Source organism: Triticum urartu, unplaced genomic scaffold, assembly GCF_056163025.1.
Source record: "Triticum urartu cultivar PI428250 unplaced genomic scaffold, HENAU_Tu73 scaffold2, whole genome shotgun sequence".
NCBI lineage: Eukaryota > Viridiplantae > Streptophyta > Magnoliopsida > Poales > Poaceae > Triticum > Triticum urartu.
This window is the reverse complement of record NW_028260368.1, coordinates 16,803,932-16,817,496: the sequence shown is the minus strand read 5'-3', so window position 1 is coordinate 16,817,496 and position 13,565 is coordinate 16,803,932. Positions and strand designations below refer to the sequence as shown.

Here is a 13,565-nt window from a genome sequence, read left to right as displayed (position 1 = left end):
CCTAATTCTCTTGCAAATACAGCTCTCTTAATCATTTCTTCACATGTACCCGCAGTCGCATTCAAGTAATGCCCCTTGATTTCACCGGTTTCGGCCTGTGATTTATAAATAGCTTCGGCACAAAAGACAAAACGGTCTCTCCAGCGCATAAATGGTTGTGAGTTTACGTTTTCATCATCTTTGGTAAAATCAAGTCCACCACGTAGACACTCATAACACGCTCTACCATAATTTTTTGCGGATAATCCCAATTTTGGTTTAATAGTACATCCCAATAAAGGACGACCGTACTTGTTCAACTTATCTCTTTCAACTTGGATACCATGAGGCGGGCCTTGGAAAGTTTTTGAATAAGTAGGGGGAATTCGTAGATCCTCCAAACGTAGAGCACGTAGGGCTTTGAAACCAAATACGTTACCTACAATGGAAGTAAACATGTTAGTAACGGAACCCTCTTCAAATAGGTCTAATGGATAAGCTACATAACAGATCCATTGGTTGTCTTCCCCAGCAACAGGCTCGATGTGATAGCATCGTCCTTTGTAACGATCAAGACTGGTAAGTCCATCAGTCCAAACAGTTGTCCATGTACCAGTAGAAGATTCGGCAGCTACTGCAGCCCCTGCTTCTTCGGGCGGAACCCCAGGCTGAGGACTTACTCGGAATGCTGCCAAGATATCAGTATCCTTAGTTTCATACTCTGGGGTGTAGTAAGTCAATTTATAATCTTTAACACCAGCTTGAAATCCAACACCTGCTTTAGTTTCTGTTTGTGGTGACATAAGTCCCTCCCTATAACTCTTGAATTAAGAATTCTCACAATAACAGGGTCTACTCGATGTTAATTAGGCGTAAATGAAACTTTAGCAAAAATCTCGTAAAACAAAAAGGATATTCAATTAATATAATATCAACTCATTAAAGAAAATTGAGGGCATGCTTAGGTTAATGAATATGTTTCATTCATATATAATGCGTACACCCTGTGTATGTTCTATCCTATAGGAATTCCAATATAGGAATTCGATAGGAATTGAGTTGTTGTTATGGTAAGTTAACACGGTTCGTTATTAAACCATGGATTTGATTTACCAAATCCATAATTATTGTATACTCTTTGATAGATATAGCGCAACCCAAATTAATTCCTAATCCTTATTTTACAAGTTCTTAATAGTTCTCTTTTCTTATTTTGAATGCAAATACCTAACTAAATACTAATAAAATTCTTTGTTGACAGCAATCTATGCTTCACAGTAGTATATATTTTGTATATCGAAGTCCTAGATAGGAAAGTAGAGTAGGCACAGATCCTCCACAAAAGGCAAAATGTATATGAAAAAAAAGATTGATTGAACTTTCCAATGGACTCATTCCATGAGTAAACGATTGAATGGGATTCGCTTGGGCAACGAAATCAAGTCCTGGTCCCCTTTTCTCTCTTATTGAATTAACTAATTCATTTCCTTTTTACTTTTGGATTTTTTTTGATTTGATTTGGCATTATTCAACAATAAAAAAAGAAAAATTTCGACAAATTCCTTTTTTTTAATTATGTGATAATTATGAGAACCAATCCTACTACTTCTCCTCCCGGGGTTTCCACAATTGAAGAAAAAAGTACAGGTCGTATCGATCAAATTATTGGACCCGTGCTGGATGTCACTTTTCCCCCAGGCAAGTTACCTTATATTTATAACGCTTTGGTAGTCCAGAGTAGAGACACTGCCGATAAGCAAATTAATGTGACTTGTGAGGTACAACAATTATTAGGAAATAATCGAGTTAGAGCTGTAGCTATGAGTGCTACGGACGGGTTGATGAGAGGAATGGAAGTGATTGACACGGGAGCTCCTCTCAGTGTTCCGGTCGGTGGAGCTACTCTCGGACGAATTTTCAACGTTCTTGGGGAGCCTGTTGACAATTTGGGTCCTGTAGATAGTAGTGCAACGTTCCCTATTCATAGATCTGCGCCTGCCTTTATCGAGTTAGATACGAAATTATCCATCTTTGAAACAGGTATTAAGGTCGTCGATCTTTTAGCTCCTTATCGACGTGGAGGAAAAATAGGACTATTTGGGGGGGCTGGAGTAGGTAAAACAGTACTGATCATGGAATTAATCAATAACATTGCTAAAGCTCATGGGGGCGTATCCGTATTCGGTGGAGTAGGGGAACGGACTCGTGAAGGAAATGATCTTTATATGGAAATGAAGGAATCCGGAGTAATTAATGAAAAAAATATTGAGGAATCAAAGGTAGCTCTAGTCTATGGCCAAATGAATGAACCACCGGGAGCTCGTATGAGAGTTGGTTTAACTGCCCTAACTATGGCGGAATATTTCCGAGATGTTAATAAGCAAGACGTGCTTTTATTTATCGATAATATCTTTCGTTTTGTTCAAGCAGGATCAGAGGTATCCGCTTTATTAGGGAGAATGCCCTCCGCAGTGGGTTATCAACCTACTCTTAGTACAGAAATGGGTTCTTTGCAAGAAAGAATTGCTTCTACTAAAAAGGGATCTATAACTTCGATTCAAGCAGTTTATGTACCTGCAGACGATTTGACCGACCCTGCCCCTGCCACAACATTTGCACATTTGGATGCTACTACCGTACTTTCCAGAGGATTAGCTTCCAAGGGTATTTATCCAGCAGTAGATCCTTTAGATTCAACCTCGACTATGTTACAGCCTCGGATCGTTGGCAACGAACATTATGAAACTGCGCAAAGAGTTAAGGAAACTTTACAACGTTACAAAGAACTTCAGGACATTATCGCAATTCTTGGCTTGGATGAATTATCGGAAGAGGATCGTTTAACTGTAGCAAGAGCAAGAAAAATTGAGCGTTTCTTATCACAACCGTTCTTTGTGGCAGAAGTTTTTACTGGTTCTCCAGGAAAGTATGTTGCTCTTGCGGAAACTATTAGGGGATTTCAACTAATCCTTTCCGGAGAATTAGACGGCCTACCTGAACAGGCTTTTTATTTGGTGGGTAACATCGATGAAGCTAGCACGAAAGCTATAACCTTAGAAGAGGAGAACAAATCGAAGAAATGAAATTAAATCTTTATGTACTGACTCCTAAGCGAATTATTTGGGATTGTGAAGTGAAAGAAATCATTTTATCCACTAATAGTGGCCAAATTGGCGTATTACCAAACCACGCCCCCATTAACACAGCAGTAGATATGGGTCCTTTGAGAATACGCCTCCTCAACGACCAATGGTTAACAGCGATTCTGTGGAGCGGTTTTGCGAGAATAGTTAATAATGAGATCATCATTTTAGGAAATGATGCGGAACTGGGTAGTGATATTGATCCGGAAGAAGCTCAAAAGGCACTTGAAATAGCCGAAGCTAACTTGAGTAAAGCTGAGGGTACGAAAGATTTGGTTGAAGCGAAGCTCGCTCTCAGACGAGCTAGGATACGAATCGAGGCTGTCAATTGGATTCCCCCATCCAATTGAAGACAATCCAGTGGTTTATAGTTGATACAAAGAAAAAGGGAAGAGGGGTAGAAAAAGTTATTAGATAGCGAAGCGAAGTAAGTCCAATGCTATCTAGTAATTTTTCTACCTACTTACCTACTATTGGATTTGAACCAATGACTCCCGCCGTATGAAAGCAATACTCTAACCACTGAGTTAAGTAGGCAATTTATCACCACAAAGGAAGACCCATTACTTCGATCGATTATATATTGAATCCCTTTTCTAAGCAATACCGCTCTGTTATTGGTCTGTTATATACTAAATACTAAACTAAATACTAAACAGATACAGATCAAAGGGGTATCCTCTGGCATTAGAAAATATTCATCTTGACAAGAAATTATCTATATGTTAAGATATCTCTGATAAGGGCTATAGCTCAGTTCGGTAGAGCAACTCGTTTACACGTGCGCCAATGCTTTTCAAAGGAGCTTATTATGCAATGAACATAATCGATCTTATTGCAAAATCAATGTCTTACTTCATAGATTCGAGAGAATAGGAGAACAGTAGCCTGACAAACAGTCGGTTCAGTCCGATTCAGGTGCCAATTCAGGTGCCTAATCAAATAGAACCCTTATGGATTTGCTAGTTGATAAGGTAAATATCCAGCCCACTAAATGCTAGGCGTAATGAGGATAAGGGCCTCCAAAAAACTTCTTTTCGTTCTATGAACTTTAAGGTGTATGAAGTCTCATAGTTAACTCTTGCAGTGGAACGATAGAGACTCCATTTCACTTAGGTTGATTTAATTTAGACCGGAGGCAGACCTAAGTCAAGGTAATCCTCCTTTGAAACACTTTGGTATTGCTCCTAGATAGATCATAATACAAAAAATCAATCAGAGCACAGGGAGCCATCTCATTATCTTTCCGTAAAGAAAAACTATGGTGGACTAACTGATCTTTAAATCAGTTTATGAAAGAGCCCAATGCAAAAAAATGCATGTTGGGTCTTTGAAACAGTTCAAATCATTTCGATAATAATCCGTTTGATCTGTTTTACCGAGAAGGTCTACGGTTCGAATCCGTATAGCCCTAATATGCCCTTTTTTAGATTTTAGGATCTCTATCCTATGTTTTCTTTAGTTTAGTATAGTTTTCATTTTCTCATTAGTATTTGTTTATAGACTGGATAGGCGCCTGCGACATAGAATAGAGATAAAAGCATTACCAAAGGCTCATTCATCGAAAATCAAAATCATACAGACAGGAAAAGAAAAACGAATTTCTATCAAATCAATAGAAGAAAGGATCCTTTCCCTGATTTGAATCCCGTCCTCCTTCAAATAGGATATCTCTAGACTTCCCTATAATAACTGCAATGATTTTATCCATTTTGCGAATTCCTACTTTGTTTTAAGTATATTTATTACTTTGTTTATAGATACATTATGTAAATTGATCAACTTTAAATAGAAAAAATAAAGTAAAGAGTAAATAAGAAAACAGAATATTCTGTCTCATAGTTCTGAAATAGAGTTCTTTATTTTTATTTTATAGTATTACTTCTCATTAATTATACTGCATAGATTAGTCCTACTATCTTAATTAGGTTCTAATTTAGTAGTATTCTCATTTTTATTTAATAGTCTCTTATTATTTTATTATTAAATATTAAATAAAGGATAGAGCTATTCTTTTTTCTAGAGATTCTAGAGAAAGCGAGACAAAGTGAAACGAGAAAGTTTTCTTTATATAAGAATTAGATCTACATACACCATATCTAAATAGAATGGAAATCCAAAAGAAAGGGAGTTGGGATTCCATTGGATGAATCTTTAAAGAAGATGCAGCACAGAGGAAACAAAGGCTAAACTTAAACTAAGCGCTTTTGTTTGAACAAAAAAGATTCTTGTTTCACCGAGGAAAAGAGAGAAGTTCTGGATAAATTGACAATGCTGAATTGAATTGACTAATTTAAGTTCCGCCTATTCCACATTAATGGGAGTACATTATGTTTCTGCTTCACGAATATGATATTTTTTGGACATTTCTAATAATAGCAAGCCTTATTCCTATTTTGGCATTTTCGATTTCAGGACTTTTAGCCCCGGTTAGTGAAGGACCAGAGAAGCTTTCTAGTTATGAATCGGGTATAGAACCCATGGGAGGGGCTTGGGTACAATTCCGAATACGCTATTATATGTTTGCGCTCGTTTTTGTTGTTTTTGATGTGGAAACCGTCTTTCTATACCCTTGGGCAATGAGTTTCGACGTATTGGGTGTATCCGTTTTTATCGAAGCTTTGATTTTCGTGCTTATCTTAGTTGTTGGTTTAGTTTATGCATGGCGAAAAGGAGCCTTGGAATGGTCTTAACTGAATATTTAGACAAAAAAAAAGAAGGAAAAGATTCTATTGAGACAGTTATGAATTTGATTGAGTTTCCCTTACTTGACCAAACAAGTTCCAATTCTGTTATTTCAACTACACCAAATGATCTTTCGAATTGGTCAAGACTCTCCAGTTTATGGCCCCTTCTATACGGTACCAGTTGTTGTTTCATTGAATTTGCTTCATTAATAGGCTCACGATTCGACTTTGATCGTTATGGATTGGTACCAAGATCAAGTCCTAGGCAAGCAGACCTAATTTTAACAGCCGGTACGGTAACAATGAAAATGGCTCCCTCTTTAGTGAGATTATACGAGCAAATGCCTGAACCAAAATACGTCATTGCTATGGGAGCCTGTACTATTACAGGGGGAATGTTCAGTACGGATTCCTATAGTACTGTTCGGGGAGTTGATAAGTTAATTCCTGTGGATGTCTACTTGCCGGGCTGCCCACCTAAACCGGAGGCAGTTATAGATGCCCTAACAAAACTTCGTAAGAAGATATCGCGAGAAATAGTTGAGGATCAAACTCTATCTCAAAATAAAAATAGATGTTTTACTACCAGTCACAAGCTTTATGTTAGGCGCAGTACTCATACAGGAACTTATGAGCAAGAATTGCTCTATCAATCACCATCTACATTAGATATATCTTCTGAAACTTTTTTCAAATCCAAAAGTTCAGTACCTTCCTACAAATTAGTGAATTAGGAGAGGGGCTCTTTTGTGTAGAAAAATAAAAAGCAGGGCAATCTTTCAAACTTGCATCCGAAATGTGAAATATTTATACAAAGAGGGAGAGATGAAGACAATGCAGCAGGGTTGGTTATCTAATTGGCTAGTCAAACATGAGGTGGTTCATAGATCTTTGGGCTTTGATCACCGAGGAATAGAGACTTTACAAATAAAAGCAGGGGATTGGGATTCCATTGCTGTCATTTTATATGTATATGGTTACAATTATTTACGCTCCCAATGTGCTTATGATGTAGCACCCGGTGGATCTTTAGCTAGCGTGTATCATCTTACGAGAATACAATATGGTATAGATAATCCAGAAGAAGTCTGCATAAAAGTCTTTGCCCAAAAGGATAATCCTAGAATTCCGTCTGTCTTCTGGATTTGGAGAAGTGCCGATTTTCAAGAACGCGAATCTTATGATATGGTGGGAATCTCTTATGATAATCATCCGCGCCTTAAACGTATCCTAATGCCTGAAAGTTGGATAGGCTGGCCCTTACGTAAGGATTATATAACCCCCAATTTTTATGAAATACAAGATGCTCATTGAATGATAAGAAATTCATGCTCACTTATACAACACAACTCCAGATTTTATTCAAGTCAAGGAATATTTTTAGGTTCTTTTCCTAGATGAAACGGAATACCTATTTATAATTAATTCCTAATTATACAAAAGCATTCCAGATAGACTGAGCAAAAAAAGGGTTTCATTTGGATTCCCCTATTTTGAAAATCGCATATTAATTTCCTTCATATGAACAGAAAAATAGGATGACTCAAAGAAGTTCTCTACCAGGAACTTTGTACCGCGCACATTACTTAGCACAACTAGGAAAATAAGATAAGATAAAGATAAGCAAGACTAAAAAAATATTCGTCGGAATAGCGGAATACAAAATTAAGAAACGCAAAAAAATAAAGGGGAATCTCACCCCCTTCTTTATCATAAAGAAAAGATATATTTTAAAACTTCTTTAAAAAGAAAAAGAAGTGCCTCTATATTTATATTATAGATTTATCCACTTAGATGAATAAATATTATTAATGAATATGTATCACAATCCATCTCGAGGTATTTGGATCAATACCTATTCGGTGGATCTTTTTTTTTTTTTTCTCTGCCAGGAACCAGATTTGAACTGGTGACACGAGGATTTTCAGTCCTCTGCTCTACCAACTGAGCTATCCTGACCTTTTCTTGTGCATCATCCTAGTAGAGTATTTGTATCTATGTCAATTAAAAGGACTAAAAATTAATTAAAGTATTTCAAATTTTAAATTTGAAAATGGGGGGGGTAGTCCTATGCATTGTGCATGGTTTACTTAAATAAAACTTAAAAATAGAGTGAATAACCAAGATTTCTTGCCGATACTCTCAATAAAAAAGAAATCTATTCAATGAATAGGATAAGATCCATTGAGTTCTCTTCGCATTCCTTTGTGAAAGAGTAGAATGAGAAAGCTAATGAATCTTAAACCCATTGCATTGATAAAAAGAAAAAAAAGTGCATTGATAAAAAGAAAAAAAAAAAGAGGATAAATAATAATAATATAGTATAGTTAGGGAATAAAAGAGGATTTGGGGATAGAGGGACTTGAACCCTCACAACTTATAAAGTCGACGGATTTTCCTTTTACTAGAAATTTCATTGTTGTCAGTATTGACATGTAGAATGGGACTCTCTCTTTGTCCTCGTCCGATTAATCCACTTTTTTAAAGATCTCGAAAACTTTGAATTTTAATTGAAGAATTTGATTATTCAATATTCGATTGGAGTGGATTCACAATAATGAAAAAAAAAAATTATGATATGAGTTTTTTATTTCATAATCATTATCATTTCTAATTTCATTTTTAAAAAAGATAAAGAACCTATATTATAATTAGAATATAATATGAGTTCTGTGATTAATCGTTTGCTATGTCAGTATCTATACGTGTTTATTAAATGTATAAGGTATAAAACCCCTCTTTCTCTAATTTAGAACTAGAAGGAATTCCACTAACAACACAACGTAATTAACTCGATTCGTTAGAACAGCTTCCATTGAGTCTCTGCACCTATCCTTTTCCTTTGTATTCTAGTTCGAGAACCCCTTGTTTTCTCAAAACACGGATTTGGCTCAGGATTGCCCTTTTTTAATTCCAGGGTTTCTCTGAATTTGGAAGTTACCACTTAGCAGGTTTCCATACCAAGGCTCAATACAATCAAGTCCGTAGCGTCTACCGATTTCGCCATATCCCCATTTCCCTCTTCTTTGAGACCAGGATTCCTTGTGTAATTTCATCCATCTCTTAGTTTTTTTTTTGAATCATTGAGTTCATCACTCAACGTAGTCTAGCAGTTCAGTTCGACTCTATTTGAGAGACCTCGCTTGCTTATTGCAATTCAGAATTGAATTGATTCTATCCTTGATGTATTTGCAATTCAATCCGAATCAATATATCCAAAAGTTTTTATCTCCCCCACCTCCCGTCTTACTTTTTTATAGTATTCAAAATTATACTATAACGCTTGATATTTATTCTTTTTTTCTAATCAGAATTAGCAATTTTATTTACTCTGACTCTATGTTCCCCTTAGTGAAATATTAATCCTCAAATTATTAACAAATAATAAAGTCTATAATGATCGAATGAAAATACCAATAAATTCTATAATTTTATTTTTTAATATCCTATAGTTAAGCATATCAAGCTAACTTTATCTTTAAGAAGTTTTAGTATTTTTTTATTTTTATAAGTATAACTTCAAATTTAGAACTAGTTAATAGCTAAGATTAATAACTAATATCTGAGATTTTACGGATTTCCTATACTATACCTATTTCTATTTGTTACACTATTTCCGTTATGTAAGCCCACTTAGCTCAGAGGTTAGAGCATCGCATTTGTAATGCGAGGGTCATCGGTTCAAATCCGATAGTCGGCTTTTTTTCTCTATCGATGTTCTACGAACAAGAATCTCTTTTTTTCCGAATTAAATGGAGAATCCAGGATCTTTTATGTTTTTTACCTTACAATTTTGCTAGATACAAAACAATAAAATAAATAATATATATACAAAAAAAAAAGATTTTGATGAAATTCCATTTTTTGGGGTACTTTAGTTGATTTTACTCTGTTTATCCTGTAGTTTAATTCAGTTTTAATTTCGATGTATTCTGTAATGTAAATACAATGAAATTAATTGTGTAAAATGAAATTTCAATAAAATAAAAAAAGGAGTCTTCATGTCCCGTTATCGAGGACCTCGTTTAAAAAAAATACGCCGTCTGGGAGCTTTACCAGGACTCACTAGAAAAACACCCTAAATCCGGAAGTAATCTTAAAAAAAATTCAATTCTGGAAAAAGGAGCAATATCGTATTCGTCTTCAAGAAAAACAGAAATTGCGTTTTCATTATGGTCTGACAGAACGACAATTACTTAGATATGTACATATCGCTGGAAAAGCAAAAGGTCAACAGGCCAGGTTTTACTACAATTACTTGAAATGCGTTTGGATAATATCCTTTTTCGATTGGGTATGGCTTCAACCATTCCTGGGGCCCGCCAATTAGTCAACCATAGACATATTTTAGTTAATGGTCGTATAGTCAATATACCAAGTTTTCGTTGCAAACCCCGAGATATTATTACTACGAAAGATAACCAAAGATCAAAAGGTCTGGTTCAAAATTATATTGCTTCATCGGACCCGGGGAAATTGCCAAAGCATTTGGCGATTGACACGTTGGAATATAAAGGACTAGTAAATAAAATCCTAGATAGGAAGTGGGTCGGTCTCAAAATAAATGAGTTGTTAGTTGTAGAATATTACTCTCGTCAGACTTGAACTTAACGAAAAAAGGAAAGGTTCATAGAATTTTCTTCCCCTTCCCCTTTCCCCGAACTAAATCGCCCTAAGACCATTACCATTAATTTGTATTTTCCCATCAACTAGCTAAAATTGATTAACCCTAGGATTAGGATCCTTTTTTCTTTTTTCCTCTATGTGTATTTTACATACCACAGTAATTTGCTATAGAGAATTTCTAATTTCTATTAAATCAAAATAAGATAATATAAGATATTATATTATTGCTGGAAAAAATTGTTATTTGATTTGATACATTGTGATCCTTAACGTTGATGAATTAAGAAAAACGGAAAGAGAGGGATTCGAACCCTCGGTAAACAAAAGTCTACATAGCAGTTCCAATGCTACGCCTTGAACCGCTCGGCCATCTCTCCTACATAACTTATTATGGAAAATAAACTGAGTGAATAGCGAGTTTTCTTATTCCTGCAGTACAGGTACAACCGCAACCACTCGGGGGGTTCCATAGTTCTATTGGAAAAATTCCTTTTGATCTAAGTGGAAGGATACAGGATTTTTTTACTAGAAATTGCGCTCGCTATAAAATAAAAGTTTTAATTTGGGTTTTCCCGCAACTAAAGAAAAAGAAAATGGAAGAATTCTTCTTATTGCATAATAAAATAAAGAAACCTTAGAATTCCGTTTGCATAAGATACGCTACACCATACTATCGAAATCAAAAATAGGGTATGAGACAATTAATAACTTTGAAAACACGAAATAGTTGATAACATAAGTTGTTGTTCAGAAATAGGAAAGTGGAATGAAATCCAGTCTTAGTCAAATATTTCATATCTCTTCGTGTCCAAGCAGAAGGAAAAGGATACAATTTGAGCTGAGCGGAAAATCCATATCTCTCTTATCCATTTAAAGCATATGGATTTAGAGTAGAGCATATGGATCAATCTATTTATAATTATAAGAATCGAATGTGTTTGTTTTTATGTTATTTTGTGAAGGAATGAAAACAATTCTATATAGAATGGGTTGGGAATTATGCCTAGATCCCGTGGAAATGGAAATTTCATTGATAAGACCTCCTCAATTGTAGCCAATATTTTATTGCGAATAATTCCGACAACCTCAGGAGAAAAAAAGGCATTTACTTATTATAGAGATGGTGCGATTTGACTCTTTTTTTTGCTTTTTTTTAGCCCTACCTATACCTCAGTTCTTACGAAAAAGAGAGGGGGGTTGGCATAGAGAGAACCAAATTTGTAAAGCAAACAAACCCACGCTTCGGGAAGGTGAGGCGAACTAACAATTCCTTCCGTCGTGTATCCTCGATTGATGCGGCTTCAGATACTTCAATTGTAGATTTGAGTATTGAGCGAAAGGTTACACCTACAGGATATGGTATGGTATGGATTACAGGCCAATCCTACTCTATTAGTATCCGTAGGCAGCATAGGGGAGAAAAGCACTACACCTAGAAATAGGAATCAACAAGAGAAAAACTTTGTTAGAAATTACCCCTTTCCTGATCGGTATCAGGGCTGGGAAGAATGGTTGGGATAACAAACAACCATCAGGTTTGTACTTTGGATACCCCTATAACCATCAAAGATCGTTGAAGTAGCTAATTCCTCTAAATAGGAGGCGTTGAGAACAAAGAAATTATTGGAGCTATCGTTTTCCTCTAGCATTAATAGAATTCATTGGTGTTAAGAAAAACCTCTTGTGGGAAGGTTGGCTAGAGATTTCTTGGAAAAATACCAGCCCCTTTCGGTTCATAATGAGACGGGACTAATTCTATTTTGATTCTATAGATTATTTCGCTTAGTACTATTATGTACAGAAGGGAGGAGCCGTATGAGATGAAAACCTCATGTACGGTTTTGGAACGGAGATTTTTTGAATAGAATGAACGACCGTAACGGATGTTGGCTCAATCCGAAGGAAATTATGCGGAAGCTTTGCAAAATTATTATGAAGCTACGCGACTAGAAATCGATCCCTATGATCGAAGTTATATACTCTATAACATAGGCCTTATACACACAAGCAATGGAGAGCATACAAAGGCTTTGGAATATTATTTCCGGGCACTAGAACGAAACCCCTTCTTACCGCAAGCTTTTAATAATATGGCCGTGATCTGTCATTACGTGCGACTATCTCCACTATAGAAAGAAAAAAAAAAAGAGAGGATCAAATTTTCTAGTAAATACTAGAAAAAAAGGGCTTTCTACATAGGGATCGTAAAAACAACGATTTTTCCCTATCAGCTGTAGGAAGGAAGGACACTTCACGAGAATCAAAAAACGAAGAAAGTATGGCCTATACTACTACTCTATGGATAAAGTTTCTCAAATTGATAGAGAAAGCACCGTAAAGATCAATTAGTGAGCGACTGGGTCGATACAACTAAAAAAAACTGCTTACTTATCCCATGATATGGGGCAAAATTTAGGAATCCGCTTATGTAATAGAGCCGATCCACTAAGGGATTAAGCAGCGGTGTAGTATCAGATCCCAAAAGATAGTAAGTTCTTTTTTCTTTCTTATGGAAAAAAGTCTTTTTCAAGGATTCTATAGAGATTTCATATATGAAACCGGGATAGTTACCTCTCAGAAAATTTGAACGAAGGCTCTATATCTATCTATGCTTCATTCTTCTGAAGGTGGGAAAAAAGATCAAACTGATTATTGATAAAAATTAGGGTTTGAAACTTAGGTAATTAATTTCTTCTGCTTAACCCAAGAACAAATTGGATCGATTTTTGATAAATCGAATTCAGTTAAGATAGGGGAAATTCAGATAGCAATTTCTGAGCCGTATGAGGTAGGAAACTCTCAAGTACGGTTCTAAGGGAAGGAACTTCCTATTCCGACCGAGGAGAACAGGCCATTCTACAGGGTGATTCGGAAATTGCGGAAGCTTGGTTTGATCAAGCTGCTGAATATTGGAAACAAGCTATAGCGCTTACTCCGGGAAATTATATTGAAGCACAGAACTGGTTGAAGATTACGAAGCGCTTTGAATTTGAATAAGACCATGCTCCTTCTTTTTCATAAAATGGGTGGTTTGGTTGTTGATCCATTAATCAAATAAATTAGGTCGTAAGATCGAATCAAGAATTTCATTATATCCATTTCTTATACCTTCTATTTTATATGATATTTC

The 13,565-nt window shown here is 35.8% G+C and overlaps 3 non-coding genes across 3 annotated transcripts; 1 reads left to right on the top strand and 2 right to left on the bottom strand.

Annotated features, from left to right (window-relative positions):
- Positions 1-7,695: 7,695 nt before the first annotated feature.
- On the bottom strand, positions 7,696-7,768 carry TRNAF-GAA (transfer RNA phenylalanine (anticodon GAA)). The gene has a single exon. It is a non-coding gene; the product is annotated as a tRNA-Phe (tRNA).
- Positions 7,769-9,436: 1,668 nt separating this feature from the next.
- On the top strand, positions 9,437-9,509 carry TRNAT-UGU (transfer RNA threonine (anticodon UGU)). The gene has a single exon. It is a non-coding gene; the product is annotated as a tRNA-Thr (tRNA).
- A 1,216-nt stretch (positions 9,510-10,725) lies between these two features.
- TRNAS-GGA (transfer RNA serine (anticodon GGA)) lies at positions 10,726-10,812 on the bottom strand. Its single transcript has one exon. It is a non-coding gene; the product is annotated as a tRNA-Ser (tRNA).
- Between the last annotated feature and the right edge of the window lie 2,753 nt (positions 10,813-13,565).